The following is a 26,278-nucleotide window of genomic DNA, read 5'->3' as shown; positions in this document are numbered from 1 at the left end:
GACTACATATTTTCAACTCATGCACTGAACAGAGCATGGAGACACCTGAGCCACCTGCTCAGGTAAACTACCACTTTGTTACTCAACATAAGAAAAATTCAACTTCTTTTGTTTCTCAGAGTAATTACTGTCATTGTGATTTTACGCTGTACAAGGACCCAGTGCTCAGAGAATTATGGTCTGCACACAAAAAGAGTATTTTTTCTTTAAAGAAGCTGCATAAAAATTTATCTCTGTTCAGCACAACATGTTATTTGGACACAGGACCACCAGGGTGATGAGACTGTTTTTCTTCTCCATTCACCCATTTTTAAATCCATCACTTTCTATAAAATGAACAGATGCTATTAACACTTCAGTGGATCTGTGCAGAAACTGTGATTCATTCTTAGCAGCAAGCTAATATAAACACATGAAATTGCCTCCAATCTGCTTTCCAAGCTCTAAGAGGGGTAGCAGAATGAAAGATATTTTTACAGAAGATTATTCTGGTTACATACCCATAATAATTGTCTCATTTAAACATAGATGCCAGTTGCTTGTGAATGAATACGTAATGCACCTTTTGCTAGGGGATAAAAGGCTATAAGCGTTGGACTGAATCATGATGATATTTACAGTGGCATAGATGTAAAGTAATTATGCTGGGTAGGAATGAAGATGGAATTCTTCATTAACTGAAGCCTGGAGGAGGTAGGTATTCTTATTCTTATATTCAGAAAAGTAAATGGAAGCATAAGATTAGCTAAGTCAGTGACAGAGTGGATAAATGACAAGAGATCCCTTGAATTCTGAACACCAGACAATTTTACAACCAGCAATTACTAAATCATAAATATCACATGAATAAAAAGTAGATGCTGGAAATCCTATTAGCACTGAAACAAACAGATCTTTCCTAAACCTTTTCAACATCTGTAATCACTCTGATTTCTCATTCATATTCTTATTAGAACATGAGACAGGTGGACTTGTCATCAAAGTCTGGGGCATCCTTCCAAGTTTGTTCAGTCCCATCTCTGCAAAGCTTCCTGCACAGCCTTAGTTAATGTTATTGTTCAGTCACCTACCTGTAAAAGTGAGACTAATAACATCATTCACACTCTCAGTTGTTTAGACTAGTCATGTAGTTTTCAGAGTAAGAAAACATCTACCACATGGCAGTTAAGCACAAAAAGCCCTCATTTTAATAGTGGGGTTTAGGCTTTTCTATGACATAGGTAACTATGACTTAGAATAATTTGTTGGGAGCAGTGCTAATTATTCTGCCGCAGCGTATTATCAGAAGTAGAGACAACTGGTAATTAATGTGCCAAAAATGCAGAAGAATGAAAAGCACATTTATTGGTGTAATATGTTTAGAAGTGCCTTGTCTGAAGATGTACATCTCGGAGCACTGCTGTGTGCTGGGGTCAAATGCAAGAGATTCCAAGATAGTCTGATGTTCCATCTGTATGGAAAATAACAGAGGAGGACATGAATCTGGATTGCCCATCCTCTGAGTAATTGGTCCAATCAGCACCAGATCATTTTTCAGCATTTTGTTGCCTTTTTCAGTGAAAAAAAATATTGATTTTTTTTCCCTGCTAATATTTTTAAAGATAAAAAATATATTTAAAGATTATTTTTAGAACTTTAAAATTTTAGCAGGATGGGAGAAATAACTGGTCTCATCTCCTAATTATAACTACAACTCCCTAACAGTCTGGTGCTAAAACTCCTTGCTTGTGCAGGGCCTCTGGAAATATCACAGGTATGAAAATAAATTGTGCAATTATGTGATTCAGGGCACTTCTCAGACTTTTGCTCTTTTCTCTTAATTGTCAGGCTCTGTTCAAATACATGAAGTCTGTAGCTCTTTCCTTTGTGTGAATAGCTTTCTCAATCCCTATACAACTTAATATTCTGTTGCCCTATTAAGCTAGCCATGCAGAAAACGGTTTCTAGCCAAATAATAGGAATAGCAAACGTATGAACTCTATACCTCAATGAGGTGTTAACTTCAAAGCCTTGTTATTTGGTAGTTGGGGCCATTTAAATGCTGACATTATTAGGCAAGGAAGTCTAAGAAACAAGCACTCAGTGGGAGTCAAAGATCTTTTTAAAAAGCATTTTCTTTATGCTCATCACACCCCAATTCATTTAGGATGGGCTCCTGTTCTATGCCTACACGTTTCCTAATTAAGACTTCTTTCCTTGCCACAATGTTTAGGTTAGAAGGAATCTGAGGCTCTCCATCTACCCCCTTCATGATTGGCATATTTTTTTCTTTTCCCTCTCCCATCTCCTTGGTTGTAATTACATTACAGTGGCTTATCTCTCCATCAAAGGATGGGTAAGTGGTCCCTTTATAAAACTGCTCTGAGCAGCTGTTGGCCAGTCAGGGAACACTGAGGCCTGACCAGAGCTACGCTTTCCCCAAAGGGCTTATCTATATTGTGCCACACTGAATGCAATGTGAATCAGTGTAGACAAGAACAAATAGCATTCAGCACATGTCAGCTAAGTGCAGTTTTAGCCTGACCTAATCAGTGTTTAATCACGATTAGCTGACACTCATGGTTTATTGTGGTCCTCACCAGCCAACATATTGTGACCAGTATTACGTCAATTATTTAGTTACCCAAAATTACATTCAGACTTGATTAAATCCTGCCATTTGTATAACTTTCTAGAGACCCAGCAACAGAAGTTTGCCTCTTTGGAACCTAGGCAGTAAAGCCTTACATCTCGGTTTGCACTTGATTCTTGTCACAGAATGATGCAAAGTGTCCAGATAACCTACTCTGATAGCAATGGCAAGGTATGACTGCTACACATGTAGGTATCTCAGACTAACTCCAAACTAGGCTTGAGTGCTGAAAGCAATGAGGTCCAGGTGCTGTAGGTTTCAGCTGTCAAGCAAGCAAATATTTGTTCATGGTTTCAGGTAGGCAGTATCTTTCGTAGCTTACCCAAAGCCCAAGGTGTTGCAGCTTTCCTGCCACCAATAGCTGTATTAGTTAAAGCAGTGCATACTGCAATGACGCATCTGACTGAAGTTCAGGTACAGCCTAGGAAAGAAGGTGCTAATTGAGGCACTGCCACAGACTGTCTCAGTCCTGCTGGGAGAAAAAGTGGTATTTATATTCTAAATAGTATGAAATAATACTCCTTTATTCCTTTAGCTCTTGCATCTCAAAAATTTAAATAAGGTCTGCACAGATGCACAGAGCGAGCCCTGTATTTGTGTCTGTAGCTCCACACTGGCTCCTTAACAGGTCTCGTTGGAGCTGCCCATTCATGCGCACAAGCTGAGCTTCCTATTTTCCCTATTACAATTCCAGCTTCAGTTCCAAAAGTAACATACTCTTGGCTAACCACTCTGCTGGTACTAATGAACTCAAAATCTTTCTGTATACTCAGCATCTTTCTATAACTGGATATCCACATCCAGCTCATTCACTGTATTTAAAAAAAAAAAAAAAAAAAAAAAAAAAAGGAAGAAAGAAAAGAAAAAAAGAAAAAAGAAAAAAAAAGAAAAGCACACACACAAAACTTCACTGTAGTTTCTTTCTTAATTCTTTCTAGAAATTTTACAAATATATAGCACCAAATGAGTGAGAGAAATCCTAAACCATGTATCTATCTTTGAAGGGATGTATCTTTTAACAGAGGCAACCACAGTAGGCTGCTGCTATCTTTTCAGCTGGAATGAGAAACCCCATTCAATTTTTGCGTCCTGTAACAACATAACTAATGTGCGTATTATCAGAGAAAGCACATGTCCTATGGGCCCTCCTGTATCTGCTGAGCATATATGCTATGGGGTCGATGGAAAATCACCTCTTCTAATGGTGCCTGCTCCTACAAGTGCAAGGGCACGTGGTTTGGGAACAAAAAGCATTATTCAGTGCCTGTAAGTAGAACACTGGCATCTATGTTTTATAGGCTATTTGACGCTTGAGATTTTTAGGGGTCAGCAGCCTCCCTAGCCTTTGTGTTCATTTTGCTGGCATCCCTTGGGCAGGACAACTGCAACAGGAGCGGTCTCTTTGAAACCTGGGGATCCTCAGGCGACGGTAACTGTGTGAAGGAAAGTCCCAAGTCGTGTACATTTGAGACCACATCTGGTATGAAATATATTTATTGTAAGCATCCCAACCACACTGAGGCAATGTTTTAAAGCTACAATATTTTTAACCAAAACACTATGAATCACTCATCTGTTTTTTACATCTTTTTCTTCCTAACATAGTACGTCGGTAAAATATTCATGTGTACATTTTCTTTCTTCTTCTTCCTCCTGGCCCAAATCTGAGGAGCAGGAAAGCATAATATAGAAACTCAGAAATATTTGTTATATTTGGATGTCAGGCTATAGCTCTGAATTGCGGTATCACTGGATGATTCCAGGCAAAGAGAATCAAGCCGCTCACCAAAGATAAAATCTGGCACCAATTTTCCTTTTACTTCTTTTGGTACAAAGCTGGAATTTCTCCTCTCAAGTCAGTAGAATTGTACCATGGGGATAAATTACAGGAGAGGCAAATCTTCTTGTAATAAACAGCAATGAGAAAAGAGATCCCTGAGGGCAGTGAATACAAATTGGGTAATTTGAGAAAAATAAAATAGCCGCCAGGAGTAAACTGAAGCTATTTGCTTAAAAAATGAAGACCAAAAACATCCTTACTTGGTCTTGTACTATCAGGCCTAGAACTGCTGAATTCAACAAAGAAACTCCTACTCATTTCAAGTAACTTGAATCACTGCATAGGGCATGTAAACAGCCTATACTGTGGACATGCTGAGTAACCTCTGTTGTTACCTTTTCCCTGACCATGGAGCAGGTAGGAACCCCAGAGCCTGTGCACAGGCAAGGTGCCAGCTGCACTTTGCATTCTTCCAGACAGCACTGCTTGAAGTAAGTCCCATATCAGAGGTGTGTTATTCATCTCCCTTTCTCATCACACAAGGATTTGAAAGAAGGTAAGAAAAAATCAAGAAATTAAGAATCTTGCTCCAGCCATGTCATGTAATTTCAGGAATTACCTTCAGTATTTTTGGTAACATTTTCAGCCTCAGTTTTGGAAAACATCAAGTACTATCATAGAAGAATAGAATCAAGAAATCAGAATCTCTATTTCATGGCCCCCTGAAAACGTTTCACAAGCACTGAGGTATTTATCCTCACCAAACTATCATGAATAGAACTTTACTTTTGGTGCCCATCTTTCAATGGGATTTGAAAATCAGACAGGAGGAAAAGAGCCCCAGTTCAAACTGAGAAATGTGAAGCTGGGAAACAGCAGTTTCAGCTTAGCAAGAAGAACATGTGGGGAGAGTAAATTAGGGAAACAGGCAGATTGTCAGTCATAGGTGTAACTGGAATTTGGCCTATGTTACAATTACAAAAGATAAGGATTTATCTTCTTACCCTGAATATTCACTGCTCTGATCATATTCTATAAGGATTTTAGCTTCCTTCCTTCAGATCAACATTATGCTGGCATTATCATTTTAAATATGGTCCAGCTTGCAAAGTGTTTTTGTAGAGATGTTAAAAGTAGAAGAGTGTATTTTTCCTATCTGCGTAAGTTCTGACAGGAGTTAATCCAAGGAAGTTCTGTAGCCTACAGTATAGATCAGGAAACGAAGATGATCACTAAGAATTTTTCTGGATTTATGAACTCTGGTTTGATGATTCCCATTTTACAAAGTGCTCACTGAGGCAAAGGAGGCAGTTTTCTTTAGCCAATGGCTATAAATGGAGCTTGAAAGAAAGTCATAATCAAATACACCACTCCTGAAACACCACTGACATTTTATTGTTAGGTTATACTTCCTCCCAAAAGATGTGCTTATTTAAACAGTCCATTAGGTTTGCCTACACTCATTTTTGCTCTGCTTCTAAGCCTGTCTGCCTCTGTAGTTAGAGCAACACAATCTCTTCAAACCTACAACAACCATATCTACACCAGGTCATTTACAGGAGAACTTACGAGATGAAGATTCCCAGTCTTATAATTATTTCCAAACTGAGCCTTGCTAGCTCACTCTTTAATTGCACAACTAGAAGAGAGAAATGATTATCAAAAGCTAAGGATAGGCCAGCCCTTAGTTCTACCTCATTCTAGTTCTAACTGATTTTTCCTTTTACTGATTCTTACCCCTACTGTTAAGGCTCTGAACTGTACTATCAGCAAACCTTCAAGCCTCACGAAGAAAAAGAGAACATGAATTAGCTGAAATAAAAGACTTTGTCCAGATTGCCTTGTTGGATAAAGCACCTTTGTTGTAAGCATGTGGGAAAGGAGAGTCCAACCACAGCTCATCCAGATTCCTTAGACACACACACCCAGTGATATGTAGTTGTGAATATTTTCCACATTTATATCTGCTAACCAAAGTAACCAGTTTTTACTTGTTTAATTACTGCTGAAGAAAGAGGAACTGTCAGTGCCTTAAGAGTTATGCCAAAGCACAGGGTGGGTTCTCTCTGATTCATATGCTGCATGGCTACCGAAACCAAGACCCAGCATCAGGAATGCCAAGCAGTAAGAAAAGAAGCAAAAGAAGCCGTCCAGCTCTACAACACATTTTTAATCTAACACTCCTGTTAAATTAATGTTATTACTAACTTTCCCAGCAATTTAGCAGTGTGTCAGATGTATTATCAGAACACAAGGAAACAGGAAGACCTTTAGATGCTAAAAGTATGGAACCTAATAGACTGCTATGCTAATGAAGTTTTCTTCCTGTTATTTTCAAATAAGAGTAAATGAATGAAGGCCATCCCAGCACAGACTATCCCTCTCTTTAGCTTCATTGAAAACACAAGGTTACCACAGGAGATAAATTAAAGGAATACACACAATTGTTTTCTAAATGGCAAAATCCCTCACATTTTGCACACAGAAGGGCATGAAGATAACTCTTAAGAATTCCTGAAAATCACAACCTCCACTTCGGAAATGTCCCCAGACCACACCATCCTGAGAAGCATTCAGAAACTTGGCAGAACTGGGTCCTTCCATTCACACCAAAGATGCAAGCTGACAGAAGAGTAAGGTAAGGATGCAGCTGCTCCCTCTACATGTAAATGTGTCGCAAATGTCATACAAAGAGTGGGAGATATTACACAACAAGAAAGAAAAATTGGAGGTATTATTCCATGGACATTTGAGAGGATAAATACCAGAGCAGAAAATATGCTCTAATAAAGCTTTATAATGTTACCACAATGACATCTCCATCTGGCTCTGTGAGTACATACATCACATTATAGGGAGATACACAGGAAAGTAGGCACTTCTAGATGCACGTGCAGGAATACTGTCTTTAGATGAATTTGCACTGTGATTCTGAACAGCACATCTAGCATTTCTGGCCATTTGTATTGTTCCCATGCTTGTTATCTCTTTCTAACATTAGACTACGTATGCTATTTAACCTCTTTGTTATGCTTTTCCATCTGCAAAAATGCAGACAGTAATATTTAATTTTTTTGCAGAAAACTTTTGGGATTAGAAAGAGATGAGTACAGCCTTTCACTACGACCAGAACAGGACCGAAAAAACGAGATCAAGATTTTGACATAGGATGGCTGCTACTTTGTACCCTCTGGAATGAAGGACTGTTGGGTAGATAGGAAAAGACAGACATTTGTCCTGAGATCTGCAAAAAGTCTAAGCCCACAGCTTTCACATCCAGAAACACAAACCTAAAACCCCTTTATAAGCCCTCTGCAATTTACTTGTCACAGCATCTAAGACAAGTAAATTAACATAATTACAACCACCTCACACTCATGTAAGCCAGAACACAGAAAAGAAGCGAAAGTTGTCACCACTAGGTTTACGGTTCAGATCTATGTGATTGGTAGTGCCATCTGCAAACCACCAGTCAGAAAGTACTATCTCAGTCTATAACTCCTTAGCATAAAGTTCATGTCAGAACCTTGAGATTAGTTAACTGTCCCTGAGGTTATTCTGACGTAGATTAGAAATTGTCTTATTCGTTGGAATGTGGTTACACTGCTGTAATGATGTTGAAGAGAGAAGGGTTCCTTTCTACAGACTGTGCACCTTGTTAACTCAAGTAGGTAGGCAGTCTATACAGTATATTTTATGCTGTGCTGACATGTATACAGAGTAGCAGTTGAAGCAAGAAGCTTCATACCAGCGATTCAAGAAAGAACAGAAAAGATAGTGTTTCGCTCCCTCTGATACATCCTCAAAAGTGGTTGGAGTATCAAAATGCAGTTGGGTCAGGGAATTCAGAGTGGCTTCCCTTGAGTCAATTATTCCAGGCTTTCTTTCTCTTTGTATGTACAATTAGAACCGAAACATTGTGGCCAGAGTTCCTTCCAACTTTTCCAACTTCTCAGCTGTAAATGAATAGCTGTGATCAGGACAATATGATTATTAATATTTCTATGGTAATTACAACTGTCCAGGGCTGCCTTACTGTACAGAAGACAAATGCTAAGTACTGATAACTGTAAGATCTGGAATACAGAGCGACAGGCAGTGCACAGAGAAGTCAATATCAGAGAAGCTGAACAAGTTTTGAAAGTGACTTTTGCTCCCTAACAGCAACAGATGGCCACCAGTATAACCAGAATGACGGTGCCAGAGGATTCAAGCTCTGCTGGCATGGATGGCTACCCACCCATGAAACCCACACCTGGAGCTTGCACTGACAGCACACCAGCTCCTACCCAGTAGAAAAGCTGCACTGTCAGTGAGGAACAAAGATGACGAAACTTTCTTCATCATCAGAAAGTTCACCCTAGAGAAAACTGATGTCTAGAGGTCTGCTGAGGAGAATCTAGTCCTTTTCCTGCACTGAGTATATCAGGTTTTGAAGGTTTTGTGCAAGCCTTGAAGCAATTTCCACTGCTAAGCGTAAACAAGGCTTTCAGATAGTCCTGTGATGTCAGGATATAAAGACCAAATGAGATCCATTTACAAAAGCAGAATGAATATTTAAATAAAAAGCAGCCACCATCAAAAATGTTTTAAAAAATGCTGTTTTGGTTAATGCAACATACTGTATTTCTGCCAACAAAGGCAGTTTCTGATCAGGACATGCCGTGTTTTCCTCTGGAGATTTTGCAGGCAGGGTGGTCTTCCAAGAGGGACGGGAAAGGGCTTAGTTAACATTACACATCTTTCATATATGCAGGCTGGTAAATGTAAGCCATTACAGCTGTGCAGTTTGTCACCAAAACCTAAGCTGAAAGGAGTCTAAGTACAGGAGACTGACAAGAATATGACCTAGTCAGTCTGAAAACTTTTTATTCTCCTTCACAATAAAGCAACTTCTCTTGTATTTGTGCAGCCAGAACTCCTTGGCCTTTGCAGTGGTCAGACAGAAAAGATAGGAGAAAAGGGATGGTACAAAAAATTTCATAGTTAAAGATTCATTAATTTGCTATTGGCTACAAAAGAGGACTGTAGCCTCCTAAAGCTAAATTTGTTTATTTTGATAGGAAGAATACTTTGGCATTGAAAGACTACTTCAAATCACAAAATGCAAAGTTAATTTTGGAAGCAAGCGCTACTCTAAAGAATCAACTACTTGTACAGGAGGAGATCTGAGCAGTTGGCAAACCAAGTAGACTTCACTGGGACAACACACTGCTTCCATCTGAAAAAGCATACTTGATCAGTGTGTATTTAAACCCAGTAAGACCTGAGCACGTACCTGAAGGTAAACATACACTGAAGTATTTTTCTGATTCAGATACATGTGAAGAAATACTTATCAGTTGCAATATGGTACTCATTCTCTGTTCATCCTCATTTCCTCCTAGAATTTTGTAAGTTTGAAATATCCTGTGCAAATAATTAATCTAAATTAATACGGAGATGCTTATGTAATTATATGTGTACAGAAGCCACAAAGAACGTTTTCATTTTATAAACAAAATATTCACCTTCTAAGCTAAACAATTAACTAAGACCATTTGTTTTTATTTTGATTGATGTTTAAAAAACTGCCAAATGGAAGTTGTGCCTCTCTCTTTCAGAGGTGAAGTAATACCTTACACATACTAATTCCAAGAAAACAGCTATCTTATCTATCATCCATGTTATTAAAATTATTATTAATAGCAGTATTTGCATGATGGGTAAAGCAAATATTTAGAAGAGGGCATGAATATAAGACCATTATGCCACTAGTACTCTTCTTTACTTCTGTGATTAAGACTGTAAGGATTCAGAAAACCTGCTTATCAGATTTCTTAAATTCCAAAGGTTTTAGCTGTGAAAAATAAACTCATGCAAAGGGGAATCATTTAGGAAAAGATACCATCATTTTTATCCACTTCAGTCAGAACTCACGCTGAAAGAATTTCCACTGAAATAAACGAGACTGTTTATCAAGTCAAGCCAATTCAATACATATGCAGTTGGAAGAAAGATCTATGGAGTTTTAAAGCATACTCCTGCTCACTTGTTCCCAATTTACAACATAGTCAACATGGCCTCTTCCATTTCCAAGTCATGGCAGGATCACAGCCTGCCAGTGTTGATCATCTGCAGCTGAGATAGCATCTCTAGCAAGTGGGATCACTGCATGACTGAGCATACCTAAGACCACAGTTGAACACCTTACAGTGTTTAGGCCATAGCTAACTCCTGCTAGGAGTTTATGACACTTCACATTCTTGCAGCAATTGTATTGCCATCTCCTTTCCCTTTCACTTCCCCAGATTTGCTACATATTTTGGCATAATCTTTTGTCTATAGCTATGAAGAAGAGAAAGACATGGCCATGTCATAAACTAGAATGATTCAATACGAAGTTGAGGCATTCTTGCAACATATAGACACAGATACAGGGTAATGATTTATAGATTATATGCAAAGCCTAGAGCCATCAACAGCATTATAAAAACAAGTAGTTGACAGTTACACAACAATTTTTCTCACCCTGGTTCAGTTCTTCTCTGTTATCCTGTGAGAGATGATCAAATATTTCTAGCCCCAGCCCTATTCCAGCCACCCCATACCAGATCCACAATAACTTCTACAATCTGCTCACAACCCCTTAAACCTTACATCTGTTCTTTCAATTATGCAAACTCATTACCCTGACAGGCATATATTCTACATGTGGGCAGAAAAGCTCAAAGTCTTGACAATGCACCTGTCTGATTTTAGAACCTGACTTTGCAGGCTTATATCTATACCTATATCTATACCAGGAAGCCAATTGGACACCACTAACCAATAAAATAATTCTTTAATTTCCTTCTAAAATGCCTAGGCTGCTGGAGATCATAACAAGTAATCAATCTGCAAATAATAAAATTAAAGTAAAATACATAAAATTACAGTGATACTAGCTTTAGAGTAACAGAGAAACGAATCACAGTAACAGCATATCTTGAACAGTCTCAATATAGTACTCATATATAATACAACTCAAAGCTCACTAAAATTACCTGGAAGACATTTCCCAAATAGCTACAGAAAATAGCAAGACACTGGGATACTCTTTCAAAACATAAAATAGGAAATATCAAACCATTTTACAGTGTGGAATTGCTCCATGTCAGTTTCAATCAGCAGTGGAATTAAGTACTTTCTCCCATATGCAACAGTTGTAAACATGGCCTTTAGAGAGGACAGAGATTTCAGTCACTTGTAAAGACTGCAGCCTATCTGCAGTCTCCATCTTTCTTTTCCTCTCACCAGATATTTAAAGCTCAAGATGAAAGAGTGGATGAACTCAAAGTATAAAAGTTATTGAAGTGTGAGGAAGTAAAGAATGCCTTTGGAGAAAAGTTTTGGTTGGAAATGGATTCTACAACAAGCTATACTAACCAGCTATTCCTGATAACTACAGAGAGCACTCAGAGAAAGAGGAAAGCTGTGCTTAACAAGACGCCCATTAACTTTAACTTCCATGGAAGAATAACACTGAAGATAAAATAGAATTTACCTCAAGAGTGAATGAATCCAATGAACCGTAATTTTGTCATGTCACAGAATGTCCTTATTGTTACAGTGGCACTTAATCTACCGTTAGCTTTTCATGTACCTGCATCTCGTTTCCATAACTCAAACACCATAAGTATTTACAATATCACATTTTGTTATTTTTTTCCCTTGTGCTTTTTCCAAAAACTAAATTTGAATCGTGATTTCTACAACAAATTTTTTCCCTCTGGAGAGTACATTTAAAAGAACAACAAGAGGCCTGATTCTCAAATCTGCTGAAACTGTCATTTCTAAATGAATCAACTAATTGATGCTGAATAGCAAATTATAAGGAAGGCACCCAAACATTAACATTTCTCTACCCTTTAGTGGGAATGCTTAATGTTAACTTTCTGCTACACAAACTGATTTGAAATAGCAACTGATAAAAATCATTCAAACTGATCTGGTTAATTTCCTTTCTTTTTTTTTCAAGGGTGAATTTCTTTCCTGCTTTTTTCCTGACTCATGAAAGACACCAGAGTGTGATGTGGATGATGTGGTGAAAGCTCTGAAAAAAAAATCTACTTAAGTCAAGAACTAGGGGAAGTGGTCACTCTGCGAGGTCATTTTCCTGAGAGACTATGTGACAGCTGGAGAAAATTAGCCAACATATCTGCATTCCAGAGCAGTATAAAAAGAAGGAAGAAAGGGAGGGGAGGGGAGGGGTCAAATGTCTTGTGGAAACCTGTAGGAACAGCAATGGCATTTTCTGCATGGACTTGCTCATTCTGGTTTCCTGAAAAAGTCTGACTGATACAGGAGATTTTTGAAGTCTCAGAGGGTAGTCAGGCACCCAGTTCCTTTAAAAGTCAGCAGGACGTTCATTAAATTTCAGCAGATTAGCTGTATTGGGTCTTTTCTCCAATGCCAGTGCAGGGACCACACAGAAATCCCACTCCTAACTTTATTACCATTTTAAGACTTACAAATCAGACACACTTCTAGAATGGGAGAACTAGGAAGGGAGCAATAATACCACAGTAATGAGACAGATTCTTTGTTTTCCATCTTCATAATTGTCAAAAAAATAAGCTGGGAATAACAGGGAATTTTCTTTGATGCGAGTTGTGAATCCCTGATTCTGTTTTTTGTTTGTTTCTTTTGCAGCAAAATCAAAACAAAAATATTTAAATATTTTACAACATTAATCTGTATTCTCTTAAAAATAAAACACACAACTTTTTATGTAAGATAGCTGTACTTCTCCCTGACCAGATACAAACTGAGCCTCAAGTCCAAATCCTGTCACGATTAGTATATTATAGTGAAACTTTTGCTTTTGATAAGGAAGAATATTAATTGAAACCATACCTTCTTCCTTCTGAAAGCTTCCATTCCCATGGACCTTCTAATCACTTCAGACTACTCTGTGAAAGAGAAGAAAAAATAGAAAAAAAGGTCTCATTGAGATGAAGTTTGCTGTCGTAATTTCAAACAATAGCAGGAGAAATCAGTTCATACACGAACGAAACTCTGCCCCAGCCTATCTGCAGTCTGTACTCAGGAACTCCTTCAGCATAAATAAGAGAGACAGAAGGAATCAGGTAGGAGGCAGTAAATGACTCCCACAAGTCTAAGTAAGGATGCTTTCTAAAGTGATTCAAAAGCAAAATTAAGATTTTTTTTTTAGACTCCCAGCAATTACAGTTGAGGTAAAATTTTTAAAATAAAGAAGCTGTCATTTGGGCAACCAAATGAGGACCGTATTTTACAGTCTGGCCTATGTTTCCATTTGCAGGAGATTTCACGTTCATTACATGACAGATAATATAACATAATTTTAAATTAAGAAAAGCTAAATACCTTCCAGAATGTTATAGAAAGATTTCACGAGGTCTGTAACACCTAATTCAGTAACACTATATGCTTCCCATTGCAAAATACAAGGGTACGTCCCTCATAGTTTGACCATTTCATTCCAAATCTCTTGTGTTCAGATAAACACAACGTCTCTGCTCCTCCTCTAACCCAGTTTTCTCTAGCAGTTTATCTCTTTTGTGGAGTGAAAAGAAAATAGAATCTGATTAAGGAAGACAGGTTTATTTATTTTTTTTCCTAAAAATATATTTTGACTTGTCCTTTTTCTCCTCCTCTTTTTCCTTCAGATAATAAATAAATGTGAAGAAAAAAAAAGTTCCAAAAAGAAGAAAAAAAAAAAAAAGAAAAAAAAAGATGTGGAAATTTGCACTGCTAACAACATTTAGTGTTAACCCTACTCTGTACTGCTTTGGGATCTGGTACAGATATTTCCCAGGTAGCTCAAAAAAAAGCCCCACTTAGAGAGAAGATAATGGTTTAAATAAACCATTAATCCAGAATCACATCTAAACTTGAAGTTAAATTAACTGTTAAGTACGAAGCATGTTACATTAACTTCCTTTTTAAAGAACATATTTTAATTTTGCACTTCTGTTTTATTTTTTAAATGAACCAGAAGCAGAAGTTGGAAATGTCATGTGAAATTTGGTTCTCATGAGGCTGTTGCTTGAGTTTTACCACAGCAGGATTTAGAGAACTTTAGATAATCTCCTTAGCTTGTTACCTGAACCAAAATGCTGAACCTCCTTTGTGAATTACTCATGTCCCTATCTTTACCAGAAACCCTTTTTATATCTCCATGGCTGCCTTTGCACCATCAAAAAACCTATCTCCACACTGGGTATTTTCTTGACCTGGTCATGACTGCTTATCTATGCCATGAGTGCCAAGTTCACCAGAATAGCTTTTCTGGGCACTCTGATCACTTATTGGTTTTCATAAGGAAGGAAAAGGAACAGGAAAACAGTTAATGAGAGACTTTCCATATTTCTGTTTCACTATTTTTATGGTAGTTAATTTGATTAATTTTTAAAAGGTAAATATGGGAAGATATCTATTGACATACTATTATCTGTGGTTGTTTATATATGGAGGACAAATCCTTTCCTTCACCCAAAGCCAAAACAAACAGATCTTGTACAGACAAGTCCTAAATTGACAGAGAGTGATGGACACCTCGCCACAGGCTGCAGAGCTGTTCCTCACTTACTACTGCACTGGAGGGTTGCTCTACTTCAAAGACACTGTATCACATCAGACCTGAAGTTAATAGCTTTCAGCCTTGACTGAAGCACTTTCACGTTAGCAACATTTTGCTTTTACACTTTTTACTAGAAGAAAGGTGTGACCTATTCTTATACCAAGACATCTGGTCTGTTTACCTACCCTGACTTTCAGACTTCTAACCACGAAAATAACACAAGAATATGGATAATTCTGCCTCTTAAAGGTACTTCAAGAAGATATTTCCAAGTCAGCCAATTTTAGATAGCAAATAACCTATGCAAAAGCCCTTCACAAGTTTCTTAAATTCATAGATGTTTACAAATACAACATTCTGTGAAATTATTACAAAAAACAAAGAAAACCCCACAAAACTATTCATTTTCCTTATTCTTCACAGAATTGTGTTTGAAGATACACACAAAAAAGTCATTTGTAAAGAACCAGTTATACATCCCAAATTTGGACATTCAGTATTCTGCTGAATGAATAAACACTTAGATGGTATCAAATTAATAACTAAATACACTACTGTGAGCATATGTATTTGATAGAATAATAGACTGATGTTGAAGCTCTGTGGATCTCTGAACTGTAATGCCTGCAGCACAGCTGAAAACTGAACCAAGTGTTCATTAGAAGTTACTAATATTTACCATTCTGGGAGACCTACAGTATTTGCTTTCAGACAAGAGCTTCTCTCATCAGAAACCTATTTGTTCTGTATTATCTTTTTAAGAAGGGTCAACAGTCCTTTGAATTATTTTCCGCTACCAGGAAGGCAATTAGGTTATGATTATTTTTGTTCCATGGATCAATCTCCAATGCTTTGCATACAGAGTATATTTGAAATGCGACCATTAGCAATTTACACCCACTTGCTGTCCATAAATGACTTTCAAGGTTCAAGGCAGTGGAGTGTAAAACTGCTGATTTAACTGCTGGAGCAATGAAGAAGAAACTGGATGAGACAGCGAGAGTCCTAAATGCCTTCCATAATTAACAAACATGGCAAGACAAGTTAGGAAAACAAAGGGACTAGACAGATTTATGCTTAAAGTCTGGTACTTCTGAAAGTTTGTCCAACTACGAAATCCTCTTTTGATCTACATTAATTGAAAGCATTTAAAATTCAATCATACATTTATGGCCACATGTTTAATAGTGAATCTGAATCTTGCATTTGTAACCTACTGGTGAGACTGGAATGCTTTCCTTTTGCATCCAGCTTACCAAGAATACAAGTCTAATGATTGTCTTTAGTTTCAGCTGCAGAGTTTCATACCTGTGGATTTGAAGGCCCCTAAATTGAATCCAAAATTGTATCCACAATGGTAGTGGTCAGAAATCTCCAGTAATTCCTGACAACAATCCCCTCTGGAAACAGTAAGCCATTTGCAGATAAACACACTTGCACTGGTTTGGTTTCTCAATGCAGTGAGAGAATGTGATTCACAGAATCACACAACACTTAGAGTTGGAAGGGATCTCTGAGGGCCATCTAGTCCAACTTCTATTCAATCCTGTGTGAAGCAGTGATTTGTGAGCTGCCCCAACACAGAGACAGCAATCTGTGGGGTTTTGTTCACAGGTAGAAGAACAATGAAAAAGAGCTAGCAACCCGAAGTAAGCAAAATCAAACTACCACACAAGTCACTGTGAAGGGATACATTAAACCTCTTTTTTAATCAGGTACGGGAAGAAGGAAGAGCAAGTATGTCAAAGAGCTACAAGCTCCCAGGGTCATTCTTAGATTAAAAGATGCAAGGTAAACATCATGTACTTCTCTGCAGTAGAACTCCATCTGATGTTATAGGAACTAGCAAATTGATAACTGTTTTCCTGGATTCCTTAATATGCACCAACAGCAGCTTTGAAAAAATCTCATAAGTTGGGCCATTTGTACATGCTATACTCCAGATTCATAGACCTCTACCGTTTCAGTTCCTCCACAAACACCAAAAGGTAAGAAACACTACTTGAATATTTTATTATGTTATGTGTGGGGAAGAGCTCTTTTAAAAAGCTGGGCTCTATTGTCCTGTCTTAGCTAACAGTTTGTGTGACACGCATAAGGCAGACCAGATATTTGCACCCATTATATGTAAGGATTTTTTGCCCAAGGACAACTTGTAAAACCCATTAATATGAATTGTGTCTGAGCTGACGAGGAAAAATAGAAAACACTGAATCCAGACCTTCAGTACTTTACTGGTGTTTCTGAACTTTTATTAGCTGTACTTGCTTCCATAAAATCTATTTAATAAGGCGACCAATGTTTTGGTAATGCATCAAAAGCAGTTCTCTTCAAAGGGAATCTTTTTCACTCAATCTCTTCTCTAAAGACAGTGACATTAGTTTTGTAAATTAATAAACAGGCCAGCATCTGAGGACTGCATGAAGCCTCCATCACCCTTCATTGTGCTTTCTCTTCTGACCCCACTTTCCAGTGCAGGGCCCTCATCTCGACAACAATACCCTGAAAGCCTGTGTGGCACTCTGGGATCACACTTGAAAAGGCCTTTGGCTGAGGCTGGCTTTCAAGAAGAGGGGACAATTGGCAAGAGGCCTGTGGCTATTCATGCAGAACAGGCAGTGAAAAATGCCTGAAGTCAGTTTCAGGGGTGGGCAATGCCCAAAAAAGAAAGCCCACATAACATGAATGGCTGCTGCTAGGAGACTAAAACCAAAGGCATGCTACTAGCAGGCCTCCATGTGCCGACATCAATGGGTTCATCCTATCCCTATTAGGGGCCTAAAATGATGAAGAAACATGAGAAGGGACTATAAGCAGGAAAGGAAAATAATACCAAAGTACACAACGGTCAATGCTTATATTGTTATACTAAACGCTCAGGAGAAGGAAATAATATTTTCTATGTTCAGTACCTTTTCTGTTAACAATAGTTACATCAGCTACAAAATCTAATAAGCAAAATAACTGTGGTACGTTTTCTTGGGGGAGGAAAAAGCTATGCACTTTCATAATTAGTTATTCCTCATGCACATAATTAAGAGTGATTTCAAAGACATATCAGAAAAGCCAAGGCACCATTGCAATGGTTCTGGACCTGGTGCTGGAGCTGTTCCAGTGCTCCTGGATGTGCATGCAAGGTCCACTCACTTCAATCCCAGCAGTAAAGGTCAGAGGGAGATGGGAGGTCTAATGGCTTATAACAGAAACCACCACCATGCACCACAAAAGCATTTCAGTGGCATACAAATGACCCAGACCTCAAATATGCTTAGTGTTAGTGAGCCTGAGGGCACTGACTACAGCATGGATCCAGTGTGGTGAAAGGCCTACAGGCCTGAAAATTAACTGTGAAGAATTTTCCTCACCTACAAGTCACCAGTTCTGGTTTTGCTGTTGGTTGGGGTTTTTTCTCTCTCTCTCTTTTTTTTTTTTTCTTTTTTTTTTTTTTCCCTAGTTTTCTTTCATTAAATGCAGCAAAAAACATATTCTCCTACTAATTTTTCACACTGAAAAGCCTACGCATAGCCTGACAAGCTCTTGTGAAAGGAGACAGTCACCACCCCTTGCCGAATGTCAACAGTATTCTGAAAATGACACACCAGCATCTGTAGAAACAACCATCTTCTGTAAAATCCTCCCCATTTCAATACAGATGTTGGCTCTCAGCTAGTGAAAACCTTGAAAAAAATAAATTACAATGTCTGGTCATGTTTGGACTTATTTCTAGGCATGATCTCACCTCTTAAAAAATGATCATATTATTTAGTTTATGAGTAATAATGTCTGACTAAAAAAGGTTAAAAAACACCATATGATACTGTAATCAAGTGATTTATTTCATGTGATGTTGTTTGTTATTCAGAGTAGAAGTTCAGGAAACCTCCCCTTCTTGCTTTGTCAGTTATCTGTTTTCCAAGTCTGATATCCCAATAGGGAAAGAAAGATGCTCATTACTTCTGCACACAACTCTGCATAAGGCGGCAGGAGCTGTGAGAGCAGTGATACCTTCAGATTTGCTCTCCTTTAGATGCTGGTTAGGGCGCGCAATCGGGTGAGTATGGAATCGGGTGAGCAAGTGTTGAATCTGATACTTCACTGAAGACGATGAAGTAACCCATTGTCCTCCTGTGGGAGGTGGGAAAGGAACTACAAACGCTCCATAAACAAAACTGCAGTGACTTGCTGATATCTAAACAAAGACTTAGTAACAAAAAGTAACAATCCAATCCAAAGTGACAATCCAATGTTACATTTTTTCTGTCCATTTCCCCTAAAAAATTCTAAATATAGAATGGAGTAAGGTTTACTTCCACCTGTGATCTTAATACTTGTATGTGTTTCTCTTGTGTCTAAAACTGCTCCAGTAAATGACTAGTTCTTGCAAAAAAAAGTTTGCACTTGTTCTGTATCTCCTATTTTATTGATGACAACAATTGCAAGTATTCAAACAGTCAGGCAAAATCCTAAGAATACTGGGTTTTATTAATTAAACAAATGGATATGGGTAAGGTTAAATATAGTTAGGTTACTGTTTTGCCAAAGAAACAGTTTGTCTTGTGCAGTCATGATTCCTGTAGCTTCTCAGTGTTGGACATTTAGGACTTGTTATTCAGAGGAAGGGAACCAAGTGAAGGTTTTTATGACACGTGGGCATGTCAGATCCTCTAAATCTAGAATTTTAAAACTCTGTTATAGGTTTCCCACATCCTGTCTCAAGGCCACTGTTTCTCTTGCTCTCTTCTTCACGGCTGAGTGAATCACTTCCCCTCCATCAAAATGATGCATCCTTGTGGCAGCTGGGACATTTGCAAAGCATGGCATTGTATTTGAGACATTTAAGGTTTCTTTTGAATGTGGGATAGCACGTAAATTAAAAGAAGTGTCAAAAACTCATCACATCCTCCATGGACGAACACTATGTTTTCTAAACCTCTAAGGCTGTGATTTTTAAAATCACTTAGTTTATACTTGATAATAATCGTGTAGAGAGTTTTCTGCAAAGTTATTATGGAGATATGTACGTGCCATGTAACAGGATAGATTCACTCTCTAGACAACTCCTTCCCTCTTTAGGAGCTATTCTAGGTATCTCAGGTAGGTATTTAATATTGATTTGAGATGTATCTAGACTACAACACTGGCCTTAATCTGTCCCACTGCAAACAGAAGCAATTTTGCTGGGTAAGACTTTGAATAGTTTGCATAGCATTCTGAATTTATATGTTAAAAATTATGTTGTCTCTTATCTATTTACACTAACACAGTGAGAACAATATGTCCAGCAGATAACAGATATAACAAAAATATTTTAATGTTTCAGGTTTTTCAGGGTTTCTCAGCAGATTTTAAATATAATCTGTCTCAACAGAGAGAGAGATTATCCCAGGCTTTGGGAGTTGTGGAAACAGCCTTTAAAATGTAAAGAAATATATCTTTTTAAAGTTTGTGAGAGCTGAAAGGAGAGGAGTGGGTGGTCTTAGTTCTTCAGAAGGTCTCTGCTCCTCTGACCTATTAGACCATTAGTTCACCTAAAACAGCCAGTAGCTATTCAAGTCTAAGAGTACAAAGGTGGTAATAAAAATAAATTCTTAAACAAAAGGAACAGAAATAAACATTTCAAATTTTTTCTTCTGCATAATCCAACAACTGAAGACTATTTCTTTCTATCTACTCAGGCAAGATACCTGCCTGATCTTGCCAAGAAAAAGCAAAATTAAAACACAGTGGGTATCCAGTGGGTACACCACTGCAGGCACATGGTATGCTACTGACATTTGAAGTATGTGCTGTGTTTATACTCTTAGCCTAGCTACTCATTCGTTTGATGTTTACCACTGTTTTCTGCTTATGCCAAGGTATTTTGCATACTGAAGCCACCATTACTAACTGACAATCTTTTAACTGCAATACCAGGACTGTTGGGAGAGAGTGGAAGTCACACATGGATCCCTACCCAGTCTACAGGGGCTGCTCTTCTGTGTGCCTCCCAGCTTCAGCTTCCCGCAGAACAAATTGTGGCTCTCAGTATTTTGGCCAAGGGTCCGTAAGGCAGAGTCTCATGTAACTTGCTGTTTCCTTGCCATCAAAAACACTGAGGAAAAGCAATACATTGCGCTGAGTCTAACCTATCATCAGGTTTGACCCCTTCTGAATTTTTTTGTCCTTTTTATTCCAAAAAGCATTCTCCAAACATCTCATAACAGCAACCAGAGCCAGACAGCATGTGGAAAATGAGAATATCCTCCTAATACATAAACCATTAGACAGCACTTGCTCTCTATTTAAAAACCAGAAATAAGATGATTTTTCAGTGAAATAGCAAATGTCCACAGTGAAATTTTTATTGGGGTTTTGAGGCTGAGGGAAAGACTCCCAAGCCTGATTAGAAAGCATAGCTACTTCTGTTCCACAGTTGAGGCACTTGACTGGAGTCTACCCAGAATCTTCAGACTCTCTTCACACCCTTCACTTAATCCCACTGCTAAAAACCCTGCTTCCTCTGTGCAAAATGGGTAGAATAATATTCTTGTCAATCTTTGCCTTTCAAGCACTCACTACAAGAGTGTGTCTTAATGTATGTTTGCAAAGCACTTTGCACAAAAATAACTTTGGAAATTACCAAAACACAAAATGTTAAGTGTTGTATATTGTCTCAAATATTTAGTTTTCTTCCTTTCAGCTCCACTCACAGTTCATAATTCCTAATAGTCTGATGATATTTAGCCAGTGGCCAGATAAGGATTTAATCCCTCATAGTTGGTGTGAATAATTGAGTTGAATGCTACTGTTCTTCACCAAACATGTAGCCATCTGCAGTCACTCTGCACCAGTTCCACAGCAGATATAGATCTATATATGCCAGAAGTTCAACCGCAGAAAAGATTCAGTAGAAATATCTAGCTATAGTCCTGGCCATAGTGATGTTAACAGTGGACTGTATTTCAACTAACATGTCATTAGGAACACATCTAAATTGCTTGCTTCTTTTTTCTTTTAATAACCACAGCTGCACAGTAACTTTATTTAGAAGATGAATATATGAAGTGCCAGCCTCTTGCTATTTTCTACTCTTCTTTGGATTCAGCATGGATTCAAACACCATTTCATGTTTCTCTGAGTGTAACCATAGTATTTACCACATTTCCTAGGTTGTTTGGTCATTTCTTGGAGAGTCTCATTGTTATATTATTTCTTTTCTTTTTTTACAGCTGGCTACAGACATGGAAAAACAAAAACTGAGCTGACCTTCAAAGCCAAGACAAAATATTACAAAAAATAAGCTAAGAGTTGTCTGACCACTGAATCCATTCCAGTAGTCTTTGATTAAACTAAATGTGCTGAACCAATGTCAGTTAACTAGACATACTGAGTCAGTAAATGCTTGAAAGTCTTACCCATACCTGAATAAAATCATTGCTTTGGAGACTGATCATCCATGTTTGAGTAAGAAATGGTGGCATAAAATTGCATGAAACCAGATTCTGGGACATAATGTGAAAATAGGTTTGATAAATGGCCACGTAGTTCATGGTTGCAACTACAGTGTTGTCACACTTGAGTAGTATTTAAAGCCCGACAAAGTAAGGGATTGCTAGTTATTTGTAAGCACCAGTATCAACATTTCTCAAACATTCTTAACCATTCATTTGTTCAGGGATGGTAGGTTTTAATCAGGTCTGAAGATTACTAAATGCATGCTTAAATCCAAGCATTCTAATGAAGGAACAAAGTCAATTGGATTTTAAATTTGAAAATATTTTTAAACAACATCCTGAGCTGTGGATGGGAGATATAGGTTCTAAGCTGAAATAGGAGGTTACACCTCTTTCTTTTCCTCTTCACTTATAGCAGGGGATTCACAGAATCATTAGGGTTGGAAAACACCATTAAGATCATCTAGAGTTTAACCATCAACCCACTTCCACCATGCTCACTAAACCATATTCCTCAGTGCCGTATCTACCTGTTCATTGAACACCTCAGGGACAGTGACTCCACCACCTCTGTGGTGCCAGTGCATCATCACTCTCTCTGAGGAGAAATGCTTCCTAATATCCAACCTGAACCTCCTGTGGCACAACTTAAGGGCATTACCTCTCATCCTATCTCTAGTTACCTGGGAAAAGAGTAATTCCTGCCTATCTTTCCACTGATTAGATGCACTTGCAAGAAGCAAGCTGTTCATAACAGCAGCGGATAACTACACAGGGGATTCCACAACTGGGGAAAAAAAAAAAAAAAAAGCAGTCAAAAAATCTCACTGTTTGTCTTGCTTGTTGCTGTTCTTTTTATTTCCTCACTTCCCTTTGTGTAATTTTAAGAGCTTTCTAACTGCATAAAGTAGCTGTGTTATCACAGTAGTAGCAGGTTTTTATTAGCTGAGCTGACATCTCAAGTCAGGAGGAATTTACATCCCGTTTCTATAAAGAGGAAACTCTCATGCCAATTTAGTTCCTCTACTTTTATATGGTTTTTGTTATGTTTTGTAATAAATTATAGAAAGACACTACTGCTTGTGTTGGAAGGGATCTTAAAGCCCATCCAGTTACACACTTTACCAAGGGGAGGGCTACCACCCACCGGATCAGGCTGCCCACAGCCACATCCAGCCCAGCCTCCAGCACCTTCATGGATGGGACATCCATAGCCTCATTGGGAAAGCCTTTAGTAAATCTACTAAAGATAGATGCTGAAATGATCCTTTTCCCATGACAGGGAAATCTATGATCCTAATTAAATCCATTCAGTATCTAAAACCAGTACAGGCCTCTTTTTTCAGACTCAAATTGATTATCAAACTTAAAGATCAGTCCAGTGAATATTACAGATTTATCAATAGATACTTGCATTTTCAGTAATTTCATGTATTAAAATCTTTTTTAAAATGATACAATCTGCTCATTACTGACAACTCCATTTATGAACATTTTTTTCCTTTTAGCTTTGAAGAGTAAAAACATCAGCTACCCTAAGTCAACAACATTAAAATGTTAATGTGACAATATAATGTTCTTTCCTTCTTAAAAGAGAAAAAATGCTAAAAATAATGACCTTACATCAATGTTATTAGCAAAACTGATCAAGGTTACCCTACACTAGAAGAAGACAAAGATAAAATAAGAAAATTAAAAAGGAGTCTAATAACCTCGGAGTAAGAAAGCATCTTCATTTCTTGTTAAAGAAGTGTCAATCACAGGGCAAGGTTAATTCTTCTCCTTTTCTATTCTGATTAAAGACAGGGAAAACTGAGGATATCCATGTTTGGCCAGGAATTTGGTAGGAACCCCATCCCTCTGAACTGACATAAATTTGATTTATTTGTACCAGATCTGGGACAAATTTTGTTCTGACTTCATTTACATATTAGTCAGCATACAGAGGACATTCCTTGACATAGCATTTAATTGCTGTTTTTAGCTGGAAAAAAATGAATAATGTATTTCTACATGTCTGAAAGGGTACAATGCATTTTGGTAGGATTTCTGTGCTGATGTTTGGGAAACAGCAACTACAGTACCCTGATGTGGACAACTCACTCTGTTTTAAAGGCACTCTGAGTTCGTCTCAGATTCCCTCTTACCATAAATCAACTCTGCCCAGAAGCAAGGCATAGGGCAAGGAAGATACTATCAGACAGCCAAGCAAAGGCCAAGGCAGCACAGGAGTGCGCTTTGGGTAACCACAATATAGACAGACACTCAGCAAGGCAGTGGCAAGCCACGTCCAGCCACATTCCCAGGCACTGGAATGCAAAACAAACATAGTCCAAATGCTGTGGAACAAACCTGGGACCATGAAGTCCAGACTGAATGAAACAGAGCTCAATGCAAACATGGTCCAAAGGCAATGGAAAGCAAACTCAGGCAAATAAACTCCAGGCTCTGTGAAACAGAGCACAGATAGACACACTCCAAGCACAAGTAGAAAAGCAAACAGAGACAAATATAGTCTAAACTTAATGAAGCAGATAAATGAAACAGTAGCTGTCTCACTCTCCAAGCAAAATCTAAGCTGCTTCAAAACTGCCAAGCAGGAGCAACTGCAGTTCTCGTACAGGCAAGCTGCAGAGTGCTACCTCCTCTCATATTCCTCATGTCCTCCAATCACATTCAGTCTACTAGAATCACTTTTCACTCTGCAGTGTTACACAGTAACTGCTGTGGTTCAATGGCTTTCACTTTTTAAATTCCTTCAGCAAAAAGTAAAGAAGTTGGGAGCTCCAAGGTGACCGTAAAATAAAGCAAGGAGATCTTATTTGTAAATATATGGTGTTTGCTTGTTTTATGTAATGCCACTTTGTAAGGAATGAAACAGGGAAAATGGGGACTCAATATCGATATCAATAATGACGATTGATATCAATATACATAAAAGCATCGAAAAGCAGAGAATAAGGAAAGCTAACAACATCAGTTTTCTACACTTCAGAGACACATTCACAGATCAGTGAAAGCTTCCAGTAGTTATAATTTTTTGAAGAAGGTAACACTAGTAGTGATACAGATGAGGTAAATGCCTGATAAATATTTCTACTCCTTATTGCAATAGAAAAGGATAGAGTAATTTTACAATTGAGGATGCTAAAATACTTCCCAGTTTGTTAATACCATAGAGGATGGAAAAGAGCTTCAATTATTGATAACTACTTCAGACCTGGCAGTTCAGATGTTGGGTTCCCAACAAACCTATGGACCTGCCTGAAGAAAATGTCTTGCATATGTTGGAATGTCAGGAAGACTGACATGGAATTCAGAAAGGGCAGGCAGGATGACACAGGCAGCACCAGGTCAGTAAGACTGACCTTGTCCTTGTATAAAATAATGAATCAGTTGATGTAGGAGTCAACTAAGCAGAAAATAAAGGAAGGAAAAATAATTCATGTCATTCAACGCATTTAACAGGAAATAAGCCTTGTCAAACAAACATGATCACATTGTCAATTGACGGTGCAAGTAATTCTGTAATTGTAATATACAATACAACACTGTGGTTCGAAACAGTAACACGTGATGACATGAAGCACCTGTTACATTCATTAAGAATAGGCTCAGTACATCTTGTGTGGGGAATCACAACTGTCCTGGATGGCACTGTATTGTGCCATGGCCTAACTCTTTTCAGTGTTTCAGTATTCCAAAATCACTTAAGAAAAACATTTCTTAAAATAAACAAAATAATAATAATAAAACAGCAATCTTGTACCCAAAACAAGGACTAGTAGAATAACAAGTACAGGTAAAAACAGAATATTCAGCCAAAAATACCTGGAGCATGGATTAAG

The 26,278-nt window shown here is 38.0% G+C and overlaps 1 protein-coding gene across 2 annotated transcripts in view; it reads right to left on the bottom strand.

The window, feature by feature from the left end:
* LOC146760657 (uncharacterized) overlaps positions 1–26,278 on the bottom strand; it is a 272,204-nt gene that overhangs the window by 130,914 nt on the left and 115,012 nt on the right. For both annotated transcript variants that reach the window (XR_014946988.1, XM_085549975.1), the window contains exon 2: positions 13,290–13,345. The gene's annotated coding sequence lies outside the window, so the exon portion shown is untranslated. The remainder of the gene's footprint in view (positions 1–13,289; positions 13,346–26,278) is intronic.

Source organism: Coturnix japonica, chromosome 5 (genome assembly GCF_054131305.1).
Source record: "Coturnix japonica strain WE chromosome 5, WE-NBRP24, whole genome shotgun sequence".
Classification (NCBI taxonomy): Eukaryota; Metazoa; Chordata; class Aves; order Galliformes; family Phasianidae; genus Coturnix; species Coturnix japonica.
Note: the sequence above shows the minus strand (reverse complement) of the source record. Positions and strands in the feature narration are given on the sequence as shown.